The sequence below is a fragment of the Marmota marmota genome, unplaced genomic scaffold, assembly GCF_001458135.2.
Source record: "Marmota marmota marmota unplaced genomic scaffold, marMar, whole genome shotgun sequence".
Lineage (NCBI taxonomy): Eukaryota > Metazoa > Chordata > Mammalia > Rodentia > Sciuridae > Marmota > Marmota marmota.
In genome coordinates this window covers 43,091,012-43,112,975 of record NW_025999968.1, presented here as the reverse complement: position 1 = coordinate 43,112,975, position 21,964 = coordinate 43,091,012, and the positions used below count along the sequence as shown (strand labels likewise).

At 33.0% G+C, this 21,964-nt stretch overlaps 1 protein-coding gene and 1 pseudogene across 3 annotated transcripts in view; one reads left to right on the top strand and one right to left on the bottom strand.

Moving 5' to 3' along the window:
- Ncam2 (neural cell adhesion molecule 2) overlaps positions 1 to 21,964 on the bottom strand; it is a 479,693-nt gene that overhangs the window by 123,465 nt on the left and 334,264 nt on the right. The gene's annotated exons all lie outside the window — the stretch shown is intronic.
- Positions 9,815 to 10,374, top strand: LOC107136411 (annotated as a pseudogene).

Genomic DNA, 21,964 nt, shown 5'->3' with positions numbered 1-21,964 from the left:
ATATATATATATATATATATATATATATACTATTTTGTTTAGCATTATATTATTTTAGGAAAAAATACATATAATTTACATATAAATATATCTAGAAAAAAGTTACACATGCTAATGAAACTACTGAAAGCTGTCATAGTCATATTCTCTGATATGGTTATCTATATGAATATTGTATTATTATAATTTAACTATAATCTAGTGGTAAATTTGTTTTTTTGTATGAAGTAGAGCAATTGCCACTAACTGCTTGCCTGATGGTCTCAGTGGGAACTGAATTCAAAACCAATGGTGCTGAATTATGTATGCACTATGTGCCATAGGCAATACATGCTCTACTGAAAGCCACACTGAAAATGTATTTATGGTGTGAGGCAAGAAGGCATTTAAAACCCCTGAACTCAATAAAATAGAATATTTTTAAAACATCAAAATAGTAGCAAGGCAGGAATTTTCACTGACACAATGTTAGCATGCTAATGAAATTGAAGAATTGGGTTTGAGCCATGATGTAAAGAAGGCCATGACTCTGGCAGAGCAACATGTGAGGTGGCTAAAAAGTGTTTTATAATTTATAGAGATAAAAGATGAATTGTAATTATCTTTATATCATGAAAGGCTTCAAATATTATGAGAAGAAATAAACATTGATGATTTTAAATAATCAGAAGGAAGGCAAAAAGACAAAAATAGGCAGAAGCCAAGATGGAAAGGAATAAATTTACCATTGAAGTTATATTTTCTGCCTAATTCTTTTGTCCCATATTTTGTACATAAAAAAGTTATCCCCTAACTACAGGGAATATAAATTTATGTTAACATCTCTTAAGGGATTAAGTATTCTTCAAATCCTATGAAAGTTCATATTAAAATATCATTCTAAAAACTACAACATATAGAAATAACATTATTGGAAGAACAATTTTTTTTTAAATTTGGGCTGTGCAGTGAAGAAAAATCAGAAAAATCTGAATATTGAAAAGATGCCAATATTTCATTAATTGGATGAGGAGGGAAAATTTGTATTTCAGAAAACCTCTGCTGTCTAAGAGAAACTTTTGAAAAGTATCAAAGATTCCCTTTTTTATTTTTGGTACTGGGCATGGAATTCAGGGGCACTTAATCACTGACCCACATTCCCAGCCCTATTTTATTTTTTATCTTGAGACAGGGTCTCACTAAATTGCTTAGGTCCTTGCTAAATTGCTGAGGCTGGCTTTGAACTTTTGATCCTTCTGCCTCAGCCTCCAAAACCTCTGGGATTAGAGGTGTGTGCCACAAGGCCCAGCCCCAAAACATCCTCTACAAACTTTAGTGAGGCTCTTCAAAACCCATTTCTCCATTATGCCTTCTCTTTGGCCTTTCTCTGTCTTGCCTTAGCAAAGCATCCTGCTAAATTCAAGCAGACGGAACTCCCTCGTTCTTTTTTTTTTTTTTTCTTTCTTTTTAAAAAAATTTTATTTTTATTTTATTTTTTATTTATTTCATACATACATGCCAATAGTGTTCTTGATTACTCTCACCCTTGATGTTTTACCAAATTCATCATCCACTACTTCCAGGGTTGAAGTTTGTGGTCCTACTTTGTCAGAAGAATCCTGTTAGGATAGTTTAGCAAGAATGCAGGCACCCTTGAAGTTTAATTTCTAAGTATTTTCCATCTCCTGACCCAATCCCTCAAATTCACACACTGCTAATTGACTATAAATTCCCATTTTCCCCTTCTTTTTGGAGTTGAGCTCACCCTTTCCCCTATTGTGAAAGTTCTGAGCACTATTTGCTGCAGTTTTAAGTAATGTCTTCCTTAAAATTTTAATGTGTCAGAATAATTTCTATTTTGTAAGAGATGATTTCCCCAAGAAAAGGCATTAAGTAAAAACCTTTTTCTCACTTTCATAGACAATGACAGAAATAGACCTGAGCCAAATATGGCAATGATAAGAAATGATGGATCATTTTCTATAAATTTTATAAATTTGAAATGTAAGAATTAAAATAGAACCCTAAAAGACTATTTAAGAATGTGATCAAATCAGTGCATTCATTTTGTTATTTTAAGAAAATCAAAGACAATTCTCTAGGTTCAGTATAAGACTATAAAATACCCTCCATTTTGAATTAACAGAAAATGTTAGGCCAGTGTAGAAAGTTTTTCATTATTACTTATGTAAAAAATTTAGATTTCTAAGGTAATTTCAAAAATGTATTTTCTAGTCCTCTTGTGATTAATTTTGAATAACCTAACTCTGAAATTTTGATCTTGACCATGAAAAGTAATTTCTGCATTAAATAAAATTGCCTAAAACACTGTAAGATACCATTTGATATTTATGGAACATACACTAATGTTTTAAAATACAATAACTAATTATAAACAATTTTTAAATTTATTTATGTGAACATACATAAGGAATTCACCAGTTAGGACATTTATGAAGAAATTAAATTGTTATCTTAGTATGAAGATTAAAAGAGGTGACAATATGCTTGCAGCAAAAAAAAAAAAAAAAAAAAAAAAAGATGTTTAAGCCGAATTCTTATTCTGATTTTGAAACTCTGGGGAAGGCAGTCACTCCCAATTCATTGTCCAAAATTGTCAATAATCATCTATTTCATGCTTATCACTGTTTTAATATGAGGGATGCATATTCATCTATAAGAATAAGTTTCTAACAGAATAAGTTTATTATTACATAACTAGCTGAATAAAAAGTATCCTACAAGAGCATGTAAGTCAATTTCTCACATATTTTCATGACTTAAAATATGTCACACAATGTAAGTGCTTCCCATGGATTGTCATTATAGTAAGTCTTTATGATAAGAATCTTGTGGCATTTCAAGATCAAGAAAATGAACAGCCTGATTTAAAAAATGGACAAAATATCAAAATAGATATATCTCAAAAGCAGACAAACTTTCAATAGATAAATTTAAAAATTCTCAATATCCCATATTATTGAAATAATGCAAATTAATTCCACAATGATATATCACCTCAAACCTGTTAGAATGGCTATTATCAAAAGAAACAAGGTAAGTGATGGTGAGGTTATGGAAAAATGTGAATCCTTATATACTGTTGGTGAGAATATAAGTACAGTGTTCATTCGGAACTTTATGGAGGGTCTCCCAGAAAATTAAAAGTTAAATAATGTACAATCTTACAATCCTATTCTTAGACATCTATCCAAAGAAACTGAAATTAATATGATAAAATTTATTGGTATTTCCATGTTTATTTCAGCATTATTCACAAGCAAAGATATGGAATCAACCTAAATATCCTTAGGGAGGTGAATAAAAATAAAAATAAAAATGTGGCAGGGCCGGAGTTGTGGCTCAGCGGTAGAGCACTCGTGGGGCCCTGGGTTCAATCCTCAGCACCACATAAAAGTAAATAAATAAATAAAATAAAGGTATTATGTCCGACTACAACTTAAAAATAAATATTTAAAACAATGCGGTATATATATATATATAATGGAATATTATTTAGCCATTAAAAAGAAAATTCTGTCATCTGTGATGAAAATGGAATGCATTATGATAAGTGAAATATACAAAGCATGGAGAGACAGTGTATTATCTCACTCATACACAGAATCTAGAATTGTGAAACTGAAGGAAAAGAGCAATAGGATGTTAGTTACCCAAGGCTGTAGTGGGAGTAAGGGGAACAAGATCTAATGGAGTTCAAAGGCAAATGGGTTCAAAGATTCACTTAGACAACATAATAAATTTTTGGTATTTGTTATGATTTAGATGTTGTGTCCCCTGAAAGCTCACATGTGAGACAATGCAAGAACATTTGGAGTAGAAATGATGGGGTTGTAAGAGTCTTAACCCAATCAGTAAATTAATCCCTTGATAGGGATTAACTGAGTGGTAACTGAAGTTGTAGGGTGTGGCTGCAGGACGTGGGAATTAGGTGTGGCTGTGGGGTATATATTTGTATCTGCAGAGTGGAGTTCCTCTGATCTTCCTGTGAGCTGCTTCCCTCTGCCACACGCTTCCACCAGGATGTACTGCCTCACCTTGAGCCCCAAGAGTCCTCCCCAAAAAGTTTTCTTTCTTTATTAGTTGTTCTGGTCGGATCTTTCAGTCACAGGAGTGAAAAAGCTAACTAAAAGTGTCTATGACACACTATGGCGACTATAGTTAATAATCATGTATCATATGTATATCTTAATTGCTATAAAAGCTAATTTCAAATGTTCTCACCAAAAAGCTGATAAGTACATGATATCACATATATGTTAATTGGTTTGATTAAATCATCTCACACTCTATTCCATATAGCAAAAGATTATATTGTGTCAGAGAGCTCACAATAGCCCACACCCAGATCCAGGATTTCAGTAGGCTGGGTTCATCCCTCCCACTTCAGGGCAGACACTGCAGAGCCTAGCCTAGCCTTTGGCACAAGACCGCCCCTTCCTACCAGCAGACTACTGTGGGAGGTCAAGCCCAGCAGCCCAGATCCAGCCACAGGGGCCTCTGCAGGGCCCAAGTGCACAGCAGGCCAGGTCAACCCCTATCCCAGTAGGGCATATACTTGCCAAAGCCTACTCTCTTGTGCAGGACCACCCCTTCTGACCAGTGCACTTCTGATCAGTGCACTACTACCGAGATCCACCCCAGATGGCTCACAACAGCCCTCGCAGGATGCAGGATTTCACTAGGCCCAGTTCACCCCTCCCCCTGGTGGGGCAGACACTGCCAGAGCTAAGCCTTTGGTGCAGGACCACCCCTTCCTACCAGCAAACTACTGTGGGAGGTCAAGCCCAGTGGTCCAGACCCAACCACTCCAACTTACTCAGGTCCCATACAGGATGCAGTAGCATCCATTGAGGGACACTAACAGGGTCTGGAAGCCCAACAGCAAGGTGAGTTACAGACAATCTGCACAGGTACTACAAGACTATAGGGAAGAAACAGTAATATTTCAGATCCACACTGCAAGAAAGGAAGACACATAGACAACATAAAAAAACAAGGGAGGAGGTGCCTCAAACAAACCAGGGCACTATAATAATAAAACCTAAGGACAGCGAAGTTGATGAAATGTCAGAGAAGGAGTTCAGATGGTTAATAATTAAAATGATCTGTGAATTAAAGAATGACCTAAATGAGTAAATACAAGCAAAAATTGATCACTCCAACAATGAGATAAGAGAGCAAATACAGGTAGCAAAAGATTACTTCAAATGAGATAGAGACCCTGAAAGAAAAAAAGCCAGTCAGAAATCCTTGTAATGAAAGATACAATATATCAAATAAAAAACTCAATAGAAAGCATAACCAAAAGAATAGATCACTTGGAAGAAAAACATCAGATAATGCAGACAAAGCATACAAGCTGGAAAATAAAGTTGATCACACAGTGAAGAATGTTAGAAATCATGAATAGAACACCCAAGAATTGTGGGACAGCATCAAAAGACCAAATCTAAAAGTTATTGGGATAGAGGAAGCACAGAGTTTCAAACCAAAGGAAGGCACAGTCTCTTCAATGAGATAATATCAGAAAATTTCCCGAGCATGAAGAATGAATTGGAAAACCAAAGATAAGAGGTTTACAGGATATCACATGTACAAAATTACAACAGAACTATACCAATGCACATTATAATGAAAATGCCTAGCATACAGAATAAGGATAGAATCTTAAAAGCCCAAGAGAGAGAAATCAGATCACACATATTTGGGGAGACCAATTTGTATCTCAGCAGATATTTCAAACCAGACCCTGAAAGCCAGGAGATTGTGAAACAACATATACCAAGCTCTGAAAGAAAATGGATGTCAACCAAGTATCTTATACCCAGCAAAACTAAGCTTTAGATTTGATGATGAAATAAAAACCTTCCATGATAAACAAAAGTTAAAAGAATTTACAATGAAAAAGCCTGCACGATAGAACATCCTCAGCAAAATATTCCAAAAAGAGAAAATGAAAAACAATGATAAAAATCAGCAGAGGGAGGGATTACACTAAAGGAAAATCTAATCAGAGGAGAAACCAAGTCACATTAAATACCAAAAATAAACAAAAATGGCTGGGGATACAAATCATGTCTCAATAATAACCCTGAATGTTAATGGCCTAAATTCACCAATCAAAAGACATAGACTAGCAGATTGGATTAAAAAAAGAGATAGACCCAGAAATATGTTGTCTCCAAGAGACACCTCTCATAGAAAAAGACATTCTCAGACTGAAGGTAAGGGTTTGGGAAAATCATACCACTCACATAGACTGTGGAAGCAAGTAGGGGTTTCCATCCTCATATCAAATAAAGTATACTTCAAACTAAAATTAATCAAAAAGGATAAAAAGGACACTACATACTGATCAAGGGAACCATACACCAACAAGATTTAATAATTATAAATATATATGCCCCAAACAATGGAGCAGTTATGTTCATCATACAAATTCTTCTCAAGTTCCAAGAGTCAAATAGACCAGAACACAATAATTTTGGGTGACTTTAACAAACCTCTTTCATCACTAGATAGATCTTCCAATAAAAGCTGAACAAAGAAACTATAGAACTCAATAATACAATCAACAATTTAGACTTAACTGACATATATAGAATATTCCAACCTTCAATGAGAGAATATACTTTTTTCTCAGCAGCACATGGATCCTTCTGTAAAATAGACCATACACTATTCCACAAAGCAACTCTTAGCAAATATAAAAATGTAGGGATACTACCCTACATTCTGTCAGATCATAATGGAATGAAATTAGAAATCAATGATAAAATAAGAAATAAAATCCACTCCAATACCTGAAGACTAAATAATATGCTACTGAATAAACAATGGGCTACAGAAGACATCAAGGAGGAGACTAAAAAGTTTTTAGAGGTGAATGAGAAAACAGATACAACATATTGAAATCTCTGGGACACTATGAAAGCAGTTCATTGCATGGAATTCATTCCTTAAAAGAAGAAAAAGTCAACACAATAAATGACTTAAGACTACATCTCAAAGCTCTAGAAAAAGAAGAACAAATCAACACCAAAAGCAACAGAAAAAAAGGAAATAATTAAAATCAGAGCTGAAATCAATGAAATTGAAACAAAAGAAACAATTGAAAAAATCGACAGAACAAAAAGTTGGTTCTTTGAAAAAATAAATGAAATTGACAGACCCTTAGCCATGCTAATGAAGAGAAGGAGAGAGAAAATTCAAGTCACTAACATATGTGATGAGAAACAAAATATCAGAACAGACACTACAGAAATACAGAAGATAATTAGAATTATTTTGAAAACCTGCACTATAATAAAATAGAAAATATCAAGGCATCAATACATTTCTAGTCATATAATTTGCCCAAACTGAATCAGAATGATATACACAATTTAAACAGAGGAAATGATGAAATAGCAGGCGCCATCAAAAGTCTACCAACCAAGAAAAGCCCAGGACAGGACAGATACACAGGTGAGTTCTACAAGACCTTTAAAGAAGAACTAATAGCAATACTATCCAATTTATTTCAGGAAATAGAAAAAGAGGGAGCATTTCTAAACTCATTCTCTGAGGCCAATATCACTCTGATTCCAAAACTAGACCAATATCTCTAATGAACATAGATGCAAAAATTCTCAATAAAATTCTGGCAAATTGAATACAAAAACATGTCAAAAAGATAGTGCACCATGATCAAGTGGGATTCATCCCAGGGATGTAAGGTTGGTTCAACATGCAGAAATCAATAAATGTAATTCATCTCATCAATAGACTTAAAGATAAGAATCATATGATCATCTCAATAGATGCAGAAAAAGCATCTGACAAAATACTACACCCTTTATGTTCAAAACACCAGAAAAACTAGGGATAAGAGGAATATATCTCAACATCATAAAGGCTATCTAAGCTAAGGCCCAGGCCAACATCATTCCAAATGGAGAAAAATTGAAGGCATTCCCTCTAAAATCTGGAACAAGAGAGAGATGCCCTATTTCACCACTCCTATTTAACATAGTTCTTGAAACACTGATCAGAGCAATTAGATGAAAGAAATTAAAGGGATACACATAGGAAAAGAAAAACTCAAATTGGCACTATTTCCTGATAATATGATTTTATACCAGGAAGACCCTAAAAGTTCCACGAGAAAACTCTTAGAATTAGTAAATGAATTTAGCAAAGTAGCAGGATATAAAATCAACACCCATAATTCAAAGGCATTTCTGTATACCAGTGACAAATCCTTAGAAAGGGAAATGAGGAAAAGTGCCCCATTCTTAATAGCCTCAAAACAAAAATGAAATAGTTGGGAATCAACTTAACAAAATAGGTGAAAGGTCTATATAATGAAAATTACAGAAACCTAAAGAAAGAAATCAAAGAAGATGTTAGAATATGGAAAGATATACCTTGCTCTTAGATAGGCATAATTAATATTATCAAAATGACCATATTTCCAAAAACACTATATAGATTTAATGCAATTCTGATTAAAATTCCAAAGACATTTCTCATAGAAACACAAAAAGCAATCATGAATTTCATCTGGAAAAAATAAGAAACCCAGAATAGCTAAAGCAATCCTTAGCCGGAATTGAAGTAGGTGGCATCACTATACCAGATTTTTAACTATACTACAGAGCAATAGTAACAAAAAGCATAGTATTGGTGCCAAAACAGAGTAGTAAACCAATGGTACAGAATAGAGGACACAGAGACTAACCCACAAAACTACAATTATCTTATATTAGACAAAGATGCCAAGAACAAGCATTGGAGAAATGATAGGCTCTTCAAAAAATGGTGCAGGGGAAAACTGGAAATCCACATGCAACAAAATGAAATTAAACCCCCATCTCTCACCATGCACATAACTCAACTCAAAATGGATCAAGGACTTAGGAATACAACCAGAGACCCTATGTCTAATAGAAGAAAACGTAGGCCCTAATCTCTAACACGTGGGATTAGGCCACAACTTCCTTAATAAGACTCCTATGTACAAGAATTAAAATGACTCCTATGTACAAGAATTAAAATCAACAATCAATAAATGGGATGGACTCAAATTAAAAAGCTTCTTCTCAGCAAAAGAAACAACCTGTGAGGTGAATAGAGAGCCTAAATCTTGGGAGCAAATCTTTACCCCTCACACATCAGATAGAGCACTAAACACTAGCGTATATAAAGAACTCAGAAAAGCTAAACACCAAAAAACAAATAACCCAATCAATAAATGGGCCAAGGACCCAAAGAGACGCTTCTCAGAAGATGATATACAATCAACCAACAAATTCATGAAAAAATGTTCATCATCACTATCAATTAGAGAAATGCAAATTAAAACCACTCTAAGATTTCATCTCAGTGCAGTCAAAATGGCAGCTATCATGTATACAAACAACAATAAGTGTTGGCGAGGATGTGGCAAAAAGGTACACTCATACACTGCTGGTGGGACTTCAATTTGCAGCCAATATGGAAAGCAGTATGGAGTTTTCTTGGAAAATTGGGGATGGAACCACCATTTGACCCAGCTGTTCCTCTCCTGGGTCTATACACAAAGGATTTAAAAACAGCATGCTACAGGGACACAGCCACATCAATGTTTATAGCAGCACAATTCACAATAGCTAAACTGTGGAACCAACCATAGATGGCCTTCAAGAGATGAATGGATAAAAGGCCCCTGCCCCTCCCCCCCATCTGAAGTGACTCAAGCTTGAGGCGCACAGGGCTGGAGATGCTGCAGATCCGCAACTGGAGCATCAGAGGTGGTGATTATAGCTCTTCAAGTCTGCAATTTAAAAAAATGTCCTCCAATAAGACTACATTGCAAAAAATGGGAAAGAAAGAGAATGGAAAGAGTAAAAAATTTGAATAGGCAGAGCCTGAAGAATTTGTGGTAGAAAAAGTCCTAGACTGACGTGTAGTAAATAGAAAGGTTAATACTTTCTGAAGTGGAAGGGATTTACAGGTGCTGACAATACTTGGGAACCTGAAGAAAATTTAGATTGTCCAGAGTGAATTGAAGCATTTCTTAATTCTCAAAAAGCTGGTAAAGAAAAAGATGGTACCAAAAGAAAATCTTTATCTGACAGTGAATCTGATGATAGCAAGTCAAAGAAGAAAAGAGATGCTGCTGACAAACCAAGAGGCTTTGCCAGAGGTTTTGATCCTGAACGAATAATTGATGCCACAGACAGCAGTGGAGAATTGATGTTTCTTATGAAATGGAAAGATTCAGATGAGGCAGACTTGGTGCTGGCAAAAGAAGCAAATATGAAGTGTCCTCAAATTGTAATTGCTTTTTATGAAGAGAGACTAACTTGGCATTCTTGTCCAGAAGATGAAGCTCAATAACTATTTGCATTGTTATATATATATATATTATATATTATATATAATATATATATTATATATGTATGTATGTATGTAAGTAAATATACATACATACATACATAATAAATAAATATAAAATCTGGGTCTTGGTTTTTGATTTAGTAGTGTGAAAAAATAACTACATTCTAATGAAAATCAAGTTTGATATGTTGGTTTTAAAAGTAGTATTGGGGAGTTGTTGGGGTGTTTTTGTTTTGCATCAATAGCACTGGTTACTTTGAACAAATAAAAGCTTTCTGTAGTTGCTTTCTTTATCAGAAAAGAGCATTTGATATGATGGTATATTTCCTCTGCTTTTCTAAAAGTTGGGGAAATTTCTGTAGTTATTACTCAGAACTTGTTTTTTAACTCATATGCCTAAGGACCATTCTGGGGTTTTTGTTTATTTGTGTGTGTGTGTGTGTGCATGTGTAGATAAAATGCTTACATAATGATTTTGGTTTTTTAAACATTCACCAACACAAAAACAATGGGTAGTAAACCCATGTTCCTGAGATGCCATCATCCTCTGCAACCTAAGAAATGTCACTTCAAGTTAAATTGAAATTTTCCCTAAACTTAACCTTTCAGATTAAATAAGTGATTCTGTAGTTAATTGGACACTTTAAATTATATAATTAAAAGCACATTAAATTTACATCTGTTGTCACATAAACACAACAGTTTTATTTGCAAAATTCCTGAAAGGAAAAATACTATCACTATACAACTTCTGTACCCGGGCAAGTAAATTAGACAAATCCTAGTTTGTCTTAAAATTATTGAAGAATGAAGTAGGCATGTTAATAGTTCCTCTAGTTAGCCATTCCTTTTTTAAAAGTTGAAATATGTGTACTAAAAGGTCATGATTCATGGAATGTCTTAAGATTTGGCTCATGGAAACCTGATCAGATGGCTAGAGATGTTGGCAATTTATAGCCTGCTCACATAAATTGGTGAGGGAATTTTTACAGTCTAAACTATTGACCTGCATGTGTTTTCTTCACCCCAGTTCATCCTTAACATGTAGGCTCAATCTTTTCAGTATTTGGATTACTGGTTCAACACAAGCTAGGAAAATAACTTTGTAGTAATTAGAAAGTTACCCAACTGTATATTGTTTACTTTATTGTAAATACTGTTGAACAATGGTCAATAAATAGTTTTATATTCCTTTAAAAAATGAATGGGTAAAAAAATGTGGCATATATACTCAAAGGAATATTACTCATAACAGAGAATAAAATCATGGCATTTGCAGGTAAATGGATGGAATTAGAGAAGATAATGCTAAGTGAAGTTAGCAAATCCTCAAAAACAAATGGAGAATATATTTTTTGATATAAGGAGGCTGATTCACAGTGGGTTAGGGAGCAGGAGCATGGGAGGAATAGATAAACTCTAGATAGGGCAGAGGGGATAGAGGGAAAAAGAGGGGGGAATGCTGGTGGAATATGATGATCATTACTATCCAAAGTATGAAGACAGGAATTTGTGTGAATATACTATGTATACAACCAGAGATATGAAACATTGTGCTCTATATGTGTAATAAGAATTGTAATACATTCTGTTGTCATATATAAATTTAAAAATTTATATTAAAAAAAGATCACACTTTACCTCATATGAGACTTCAAAAAATAAAAGAGAGAGGGAATCTGGCCACATGCATATACTTATGTACATACACACACTGACAGAATAGCAGATGAAAACAATGTAAAAGAATTTTGCACTTGTCAAGACCTTGATGTTCTGTAGCAGTTTGGATGTTCTCTTTTGTTTTCTTTCTTTCTTTTTTCTTTTCTTTTTTTTTTAAGAATTAAGTTGAACTTGATAATTGGTTTCTAAATTCCTTAAACTCTAAGATAATTTAGGAAAGGACACAGGAATTTGAGTTTTATATTTTATATTTAAATATAATTTCTACCATTTATAAAATGCATTGGACCATATAAAATGTGACATTCGTTTTTGGCAAAATTGTATAAATTTTTTGGAACAGTGCTATTTATTCCATGTATAGGAAAGCCTCTTTACAAACAGAGATTCTATAAGGAAAAATACTATAGTAGTTCTTGGTGGTAAAAATAAATATTGATTTATTTTTAGTCCCAAATCTTCTTGATGATTAAATGTTAATAAAATTGTATGAATTGATTCAGCTTAAACTGTAAGAATAGGGATATTTCAAAGAGGAAATAATACAAATGCAGACTTTAAAAAAATTCAAGGAACCATTTTTCTTTCACCTACTATTGCCGTGAAATGTTCCCTAAGGAGAAATTATTTAGATTTAATTAAACAGCAGCTGTACAAGCAGAAGGCTGAGCTAGAACATTTAAACAATTCTTATGTCCATGACCTTGACTGAATTTCTGATTTAGAGTTACCAGAATCATAAGAGACAGTGAGGTTTGCCTGTGTCTCAATCTGTCACCTTCTTCAATGTTGTGTTCAGAACAAACTTTTTCCATGCCCAACCCTGTTAATACCTGGAAATACAAAAGAAACTTCCACGTCTGATCTCAGAGTTGGTAACTAGTTGTACCTGTTTTGATAAATATCACCTTTTGTTTTCTTTTTTATTCTTTCTTGCTGAGATGTAGATCTGGACTTATAGCTGCTATTCATTACTGCATTCTGTCATTGTATGAGATTTTCTGACTTGATTACTTGCTTAATGCAAACCATACTCTTTCTCTTGTCATTTCTGCTCAGGCTTTGAAATCTATCTTCTGAACATGATTTATTTGCAGTTGGTATGTGTGACATAAGCACAGTCTTAGTGCTTCCTGTATTCTGACCTGTACCTGAATTCTGACAGCTCAAAAGCAAGCTAAAGGTGATAACAAGCACACCATTGGCTCTGGGAATTGAAATATGAAATCTTTGACCTAAATCTGCCATAGGTCATGAATAATATTATCAGGCAATTCACCACAGGAACTTGGACTCTCCACTTACTGAATCAAATAGAAAAGGTATTATTTGAAAAATGAATGAAAACCAATGAAAAATAAATTTAAGTCTTTTAAAATCACATTGATGATATCATGTGTTTTATCCTGTAAACAACACTGAGGATGAGAGCAAGGCTCTTTACTGGGCTTGATGCTCTGTGAAGTGCAGTTCTCAAATTTGTTTCTTTAGCATTTTAACAACCACAAATAATAGTAACAGATTTTGTAATGTGTAATGGAGGTTTTATTTTTCAAGTTTTGCCATTCAGTTCTCACTACTGAAACACAATCTAAAGGAACATCTTTCCCTTTTCTCAGTATCTACTCTTAGCTCTCCTATCTAGGTCATGGTCACCACCTGGTCTATTTTAGAAGCCCCTTACTAGCTTACAGACATACCTGTTTCTACATTAAGCTAATGTTAGTACCCAACTTTTATTATGGTTTCAGAGATGAATATAAATTGACCAATGCCTATCTTTGTGACTTTTTCTCCAGTTAGCTTAACTGTGCTCCTTAAATCCTAGCTACCCATAAACCTTTCCTCCTTTTAATCATTTGCTTCGCCCCATTTTGAGAAAATTATAACATCTATTTAGTGAATCAAATGAAAGGATATTATAAAATAAATGAAAAATGAATTTAAATATTTTAGAATCACAAAGATAATATATGTATTGTTCTGCACAACATAACTACAGGACATAATTGTATTTTAGTTAAATACAGACCTTTTATACAATGGCGGTCATGTAGGATTTTATGCCTAGTGACATTTTAGCCTCTTTAGTTGATCTACAGACACTCTGTGATGTTCACATAATGATGGAATCACCTAATGAGGCATTTATTAGAAGCATCATATAAATAATCAGATAGTTTCATGTTCTGTCTCCTTAATTGAAGGGTGGGTACTTTCCTTGTAGTTCTATATACAGCAACTAAATTTCTACTTGACACACAATAGGTGCTCCATATATAATTATAAAATTAATGACTGGAGGATAAGTATATATTCTAACTGTTGTCAATTATTTAGCAGAAGAGGAAACATATATCTTCATTTGTATTATGTTTCAAAAGTTTGGACTCCATTCTAGGTTTTATTTATTTATTTTTCTATTGTAATACATTATCATATTAAAACTCTGCCTATCTTGTGAAGATGTTAGCTCCTTAAATTAGTTGAGAATTAACTGCAATAAAAAATTGAAACACCTTAACATTTTTTTCCAAGCGTTCGAATTTTCTCATTTGATTTATTCAGAAGGAAACTACCAAGGGAGTAAAACCTAATATATCCTTTGGCACATTTAGAGGATAATTCAATTAATGATTTCATAGATCCAGTACTGTATGTTCAGTCATATGCAGAATCAGCTATGGCAATTAACTGGATTCAGTCCATGTACCATGGGAATTCAAATGGCCACATGGAATACTAAATTAGATGAATGCTTATTGCCAATTAGCTGTAACACTTGATGTGCATTTTTTTGTATTAAATTTCAACAACCAAGTTATGCATAAATCTTGGCATATTTTATGACCCTCAAGTCAAATCATATTAAGAAATGCCTGTGTATGACTTCTTAGAATATACCAGGTTTCCCTTTAATTTAATGTTTATTAGTGATATAATCATTCTGACCATAATAGAAGATTTGTTATAAGTAAGGTGACTTATTCATCTTACTAATATTAATCTTTCTCTTTATCAAATATGTCTTTCCTCATATGACACATGAAGTACAAAAACATTATGTTGTAATGGCTATTTTTTTACCTTTATATAATTTTCCATAAATAACTGTTATTATTAGGCATAATTTCACGTAGACATCCAGATTTCAGATATTAATCTCCATAAAAATTTCTAAGTTATCAAAGAAAGAATGATTGCTTTTGTAGACATATAGAAGTGTTAAAGTTCTTTTATTAATAAAAAAGTCAGTTTCCTTAGAAATGAAGTATTAAAATAGATATGCATTTATTCAAATGAAATTATAAATTTGCTTATTAATATATGACCAGAAATGTTTATATATATAATGTTTATTATATAAATGAAGTTTTTAAAACAAGTAAAATAAGCAGTCATAAAATTAAATGTTGGTCAGGGTAAGAAAAAATGCATATAACTCCTGTTTTAGCATTAATAAATGAAGAGCAATTGAGACAAAAATCAATCATTTTACTAAGTCTGAAAAAAATCACAGAAATAAAATAAAATATAAAGTTTTATAAAAGTCTTTTTGACATTGAGCAGACCACACCGATAGCTACTCTTATAATCTTAGAAAAATTTTATCTAGACACAAAAAATCAGATTGTCTAAACAAAAAGAAATGTCTTCAAATGCCTTGTATGTAATAAATAATATTATTTATTTATTTATTTATTTATTGCATTGCTGAGGACTGAACCCAACCTCATGCATGTTGAGCAAACATTTTACTGCTGAGTTTGTTCCCAAGCTTTATTTATAATTAAATAAAGATTTAATTATTGCTGCATGTTAAAGCATTTTAAGATTCATGAGTGTTAAAAGCAGTCCTTGGGAGAAGTGAATTTCTCTCATCAAAACTTCATCTCCATCCCAAGGACGTAGATGGTTTATTGTGTCCATAATATTAGAACATAGAAAGGTAACACTTGATGTGCATTTTTTGTATTAAATAGTTTTTTGTATTGAAATAAATGGATTACTGTGAATATATGCTGTCCTATCAGTCACTGTATTTTCACTATACAGATTCCATATTATATTTTTCTTAGTTTCTACATCTTTAAAAACTGTGGAGATTTTACTTCTTAAAGATTTTTTTTACACTTGCTGCTCATTTTTGTACTCTAAGAGACATATGCAATTATAAGTACATTAAATTATATGTTATTGTATAATACTTTCTAAGCTGATCTAGTAAGTAGACTCTCACTCCCGATACTTGGTGCAATATTTGCTTTCAATCATTTGCATGTTTGAAAAGCACTGATGCCACTCTATTTCTAGTTATACGATAAAAAATATTAAACTGAATAATTATAATTTATGGTTTTTAAAGGAAGATACAGAAATCCCATTTACTCCTTTAATCAATTTAAAACAACTTATTGACAATTATGTTTTTTTCTCATTCAATATGTAATGATTATTCAAGCATGTTGAATCCACTTAGAGAAAATATAAATATGCATATTTTCGCAAATCTAAATAGTATACTAAAACTAAGCAATATTACCCTTTTGACCATATAATTAGAAAAAAAGTCCAATTTTACATTACACTTAGGAATGTAATATCCCTATATCCCTGTAATTCATGTTTTTTCTTGCAATGTTGCACTGCATATATTCCTTAAGAATATGGCTAGCACAATTTCTTAACACAAAATCATGAATATCATTTGAGATAATCTAAGAAAAACACAACACACATACAATAATTTAATACTAAATTCGGTTTCAGGTTTTATATAATCTATTAAAATTGCTGCATGTTGAATATGCTATTTATTCTTTCTTATAAAGGTTGTGCCCCGATACTTATATAAGTGTATGTTGAAGTGATGTCAATAAATTAAAATCACACCATAAAATTAGCTTCATTTATTTCAATACTGGTCCCCCTGTTCCCACTTTTATATCCCTTTCAACCTATTCTTAATACCACATCCAGGGGCATTTCTGTAAACTTTAGTTTGGGCAGTTTATTCTCTGCTCAAAACCTTTAGATAGCTTTCCATAATTTCTAAAGAACCCCTTAAGATTATGAACGTCTATATAGTGCTGTCCATTGGAAGTGCAATTTTCTTTGATGCATGGACAACCACAGATTAGATGTCCAATGTATATTTTTCTAAGAGCTATATTAAAAATGAATAGGTCCATTTAATTGTGATAATGCATTTTAAACCAATATACTACTCTGGACAAGGTGCATCTGCATTATTCATAAATCCAAAAACATCCTGAGGAGGAAGAAGAAAGAGTGGGGGTAACAAGCAATGTGTCACATATGCTAGATGTGTCTTATTGTGTCAAAAGGCTAAATATCAGGGAAGTCATTGAAGTCCAAAAATGTGTATGTTACAACCCCAATTCTTACTATGATGGAATGTGGAAGTGAAGCATTGGGATATACTAAGATTTTCTTGAAGTCACAGGGTGGAATTGTTAAAATGGGATTAATGCTCTTGTAAAAAGAGACAATAAATTTGTGGTTGTGCATTCACCAAGGAAAGGCCATGTGAGGACATATGGAGGAACTGCATCCCCACAAAGCACCTCACCATGCTCCCATCCTGATCTCACACTTCCAGACATGACAACTGCAAGATGACATGTCTGTTGTTTAAATCACTCCGCCAATGACACCTCACTACAGAACCCTAACCTGAAATGCACCTTGACTGTCCTAGTGACAACTGGAATCCTTATGGCAAGGTGTTCATTCCTGAGTAAGAACAGAAAGGTAAACCAAGGTGGAGATAAGGTTTAGTGTTTTTCTGTTAGAGTTAGAATAGGTGTCACAACACAGTGAGGAATCCAGTAGTTATAAAAAATCATGTTTCCAGTTGTTTGTTTGGTGTTCATTCATTTCTAAGGTTTAGCCTCACAAGAATTAGATGTTTTTTAAAATACTAAAAACATCGCACCACTTAATCTCTGAAATACATTTTAACAACAAGTTTTGATCTGGATTAGTATATGTCAGAGAGAGACAAATTGTAATAAAAGTAGAATAAGCAACAGAATCTGTGCACAGAAGAGAGAGAGAGAGAGAGAGAGAGAGAGAGAGAGAAATTTGATATTTGACATTTCCCCAGGAAGCTCATGCAAGGATTGGGTTAAAAAATACTGTTGAGCAATTAAAGGCTTTTCATGTTTCTTTTAAAATGTTCTCTTTTAATCTTCTGCATGAAGAGATGTTTTACATTCTCTTTTTCTGTCCTTGAAATTACCATACTTGGTATAAAATCTAAATAGTTGCAGATAGAGGAACCAAATTTTATCTGCAAATGAGACATTCTCTTTAAAGTTTTAAACATCCTAAATATATTATGGTGTGTATAAAAGTCAGGATCATAAGACAAGATTTTAGTCACAGATATAAAATGTGTATCTGCTATGACCAAGGAATTTTTGCAATTTCTAAAAGCTTACTAAATTTTCATTTAATGTTAAATTCATGTTCCCATCTTATCTACCTTATAAGGTAGAATCACGATTATATTGAGAGACTTTAAAACTTGCATAAAGAATTATTGGACAAAGCACACATCTATTAATTCCATTGAATTCTTGTAAATATGGAAGAAACATGAATCAGTATCACAAGATTAGTTAGTATTCCCAAAACCTTAGTATATATTTGATATTGCTAAGTACCTCTTTTATATTAAAGAGACAGCACATTTACAAGTTGCTATTATGTCTAATATTAATTAAAAATCAGCTGCAGCAAACTCAATTAGAAAAAATGTGAGTGAAAAAATTCAATATTTCTTAACATGCATTGTTACCATGTTACTGTTAAATTAAATTTATCACATAAAATAATTAAGTCTAATTAATAGTTAATATGTAATGACTACCTACTCACAAAACTTAATGATATTCTAATTATAATCAAACATACTGTGTAATTGGTGCTTATTGCATTAAACTACCTATCACATGCCTGTTATCTCTTTGTTTTCTAAATTGGAACTTTAGTTCGACTCCTGCTTCTTAGTAAGGTAACACCTTTGAAACAGTGAAAATGAACTGGCAATATGCCAAGGAATCTGCTTAAGCTGAACAACAAAAGAAGTTTGGAGCAAAAAGGCTTAATCTTTTAACACCTTAACTTTAGTATTATTATAGTAAATGAGGCTGCTATCAAGTTATAAATGGTTTGATTCTTTCCCACTAACTCTTAGCAACATTATAGTGTAGTTGCTCAGTTCAGGTGGTAAAAATTCTTAGAATAAGAGGTTTTGTGACACCGTGCAATGTCTCTTTAATTTTTATAGTCTTTATAAATGGTTTTTGATAAGAAAAATGCATAATAAAAGTATTTTAGGCATATCTAATATGTATGTGTTTAATTACAATAATAGCTTTCCATTGTTTTTTCATGTAATGTACTAAGAAGTACATCACTATTAAACATTTCTAAATATCTTATTTAATGCAAATTAGGTTTCAATTGCCAAAAAGGAAGGTTATTAAATAGCTTCCATCCATATTATGATTATTTAGTTGTAATAAAAGACTAAATTAATTAACAGATGCAAATCCTAAAATGACCAAGAGGATGAATTTATCTCTCAGTAGATTTAGAGCAGAGATTTTAGAATTCATTATCCATGGTTCATGGGGTAAAGAAAATGAATGAAAAGTATAAATTGTGAGCAAAGAGAAGACACAAAACACAAAAAATTGAAACTTTACAACTAAAACATAATAATTTCTGAATTAAAACACTTATTCTATAGGCTCAATTGCAGAAAATAGACGATGCAGTAAAGAGTTACAGGGAAACAACAAAAATGATGTGGTGTCAAAAGCACTGGGACATGAGTCTATGAGATGTCTCTCTACCTCTGAGATAATTTTGAAAGGTCTCATGTATAAGTAAAGTCACAGTGTGATGAAAAGATTAGAGAGAAAAAAAATTGAAGAAATAATGACCCCAAACTGTTCAAGTCTATTGACAAACATGAATCTACAGCTTGAAGAAGCTCAGCATACACTGAACAGAAACATTTAAAGAAAATCATATCTAGACACATTATAATTAAACTGGAAAATAACAAAGATAAACAAAATAGCTTGAAACAGCTAGATAAAAATGATACATGACACAGAAATGAAAAACAATACAAATTACATAGATTTCTCTTAGGGAAAAAAAAAAAAAAAAAACCTTACAAGAATGTGAAAACAAATCTAAAGAAATGTCAACCCAGAACTCTCACCAACAAAAATTTCATAAATAGAATGGTGCAGGAGTTGATCTTTCTACATGAAAAAAAATCTAATACACTTTATTACAAGAAAATCTGCTATAAAAGAAATAAAGATATTTTGGGGAGTTAATAGAAAATTTAGGTTTTCAAGGAAAATGGAAAAGCAAAAGGAATGATATTTAAATGAATAAATACAAAAAAAATTTCTCTCCAGTTTTAAAAAATCTTCGTAACTACGTGAAACTAATGTTATTATTATTTTCAGTTAGATTGTGGATGGATGTGGATGTAATATATAATGACATTAATAATAAAAAGGTCAGTTGATAAGGGTGACTGTAAAGGGACACATGTGATAACAAGAATGCAGCACATCATAATTTGGTAAACACAAATAAAGCAAAGTGCAGCAGGACAGGTGAGTTTTACATGACTTGTTAAAAACATATAAAATACCTAAAATAAATTCCCTAAGAGTTCACTTTAAAAATTCATAAATAAAGAGAAAAGTCAATGCAAAACATATAAGAGACAGGAAATAAAGAAAGCAAAACAGAAAATGTCAAACTAGAATACAGATAAATGATGGAAATTATAAATTTTAAAAAACTAAAAGCTAAAACTTGGAACAGATCAATAATTTCGGCAAATGCCTAGCTAGATAAAGTAAAATATTTTATCAATATGTGGTGCAATATCTACTAGATATATAAATGGAAATATAATAAACAAATCCAAAAAATGGACTCAAAATAGACTTAGAAGACCTTAATGTAAAACTTAAGTCCACAAAGTTTAAAATGCAAGCATATGCAGAAGTCTCCCAGACCTTTTACTAGGTAATGGTTTCTTAAAAAGAATATAAGCTGTATGACCTTAAAAGTCCAAATTTATGTATTTGATAAACTGGAATTAGTGAAAACTTAAAACTTTACCTTTTCAAATTCTACATTAAGATGCCACAAGAGTTAGGCATTATGGGAGGCCAACCTTACCAGTGACTGAGTTACACTCCCCAGCTGGGTGCTGAGGAGCTCAGTCACAGAAATGGGTGTGTCTTGCTACAGCCCCATGGGTGAAGCTATGCTCACCTGTTCCTTTGTAATATAACCCCTTGCCCTGTTAAGGATAGAATCTTCCATGGAAGTGCCTTGTGTGTGTCCCCTCCTCTTACTGTGCCCTTGGGTGTGGCCTACCCAGGTGTCAGTCAACCTGCTGACAGTGGACATCATGAAGATAGACTCAGCCCCCTGAAACCTGACCCCTTGCCTCATTTAAAGGCTTCTCCTCAATAAAAGGGGTCAGCGCATGCTCGCTCTCTCTCTTTCTGCGGACACTTAAGGTCAGAGGAGCCGTCACAGCAACCCCAAAGAGAAAGGTATGTGTGTCTCTTGTGTAGTTATTTTGTGCAGCCCAGTTAGCCCAGTTCAACCAAAGTAACCCCTGAGCCTTTTAGTCGCGGGAACAGAAACCCGGCAAGGCATGGTGGTGGCTTGGGAGGCTGGGGCAGGAGGATCACAAGTTCAATGTCAGCTTCAGCAATTTAGCTAGGCCTTAAGCAACTCAGTGAGACCCTATCTCTAAATAAAATATTAAAAAAGGACTGGGATGTTGCTCAGTGGTTAAGAACCCCTGGGTTCAATCCCTGGTATTAAAAAA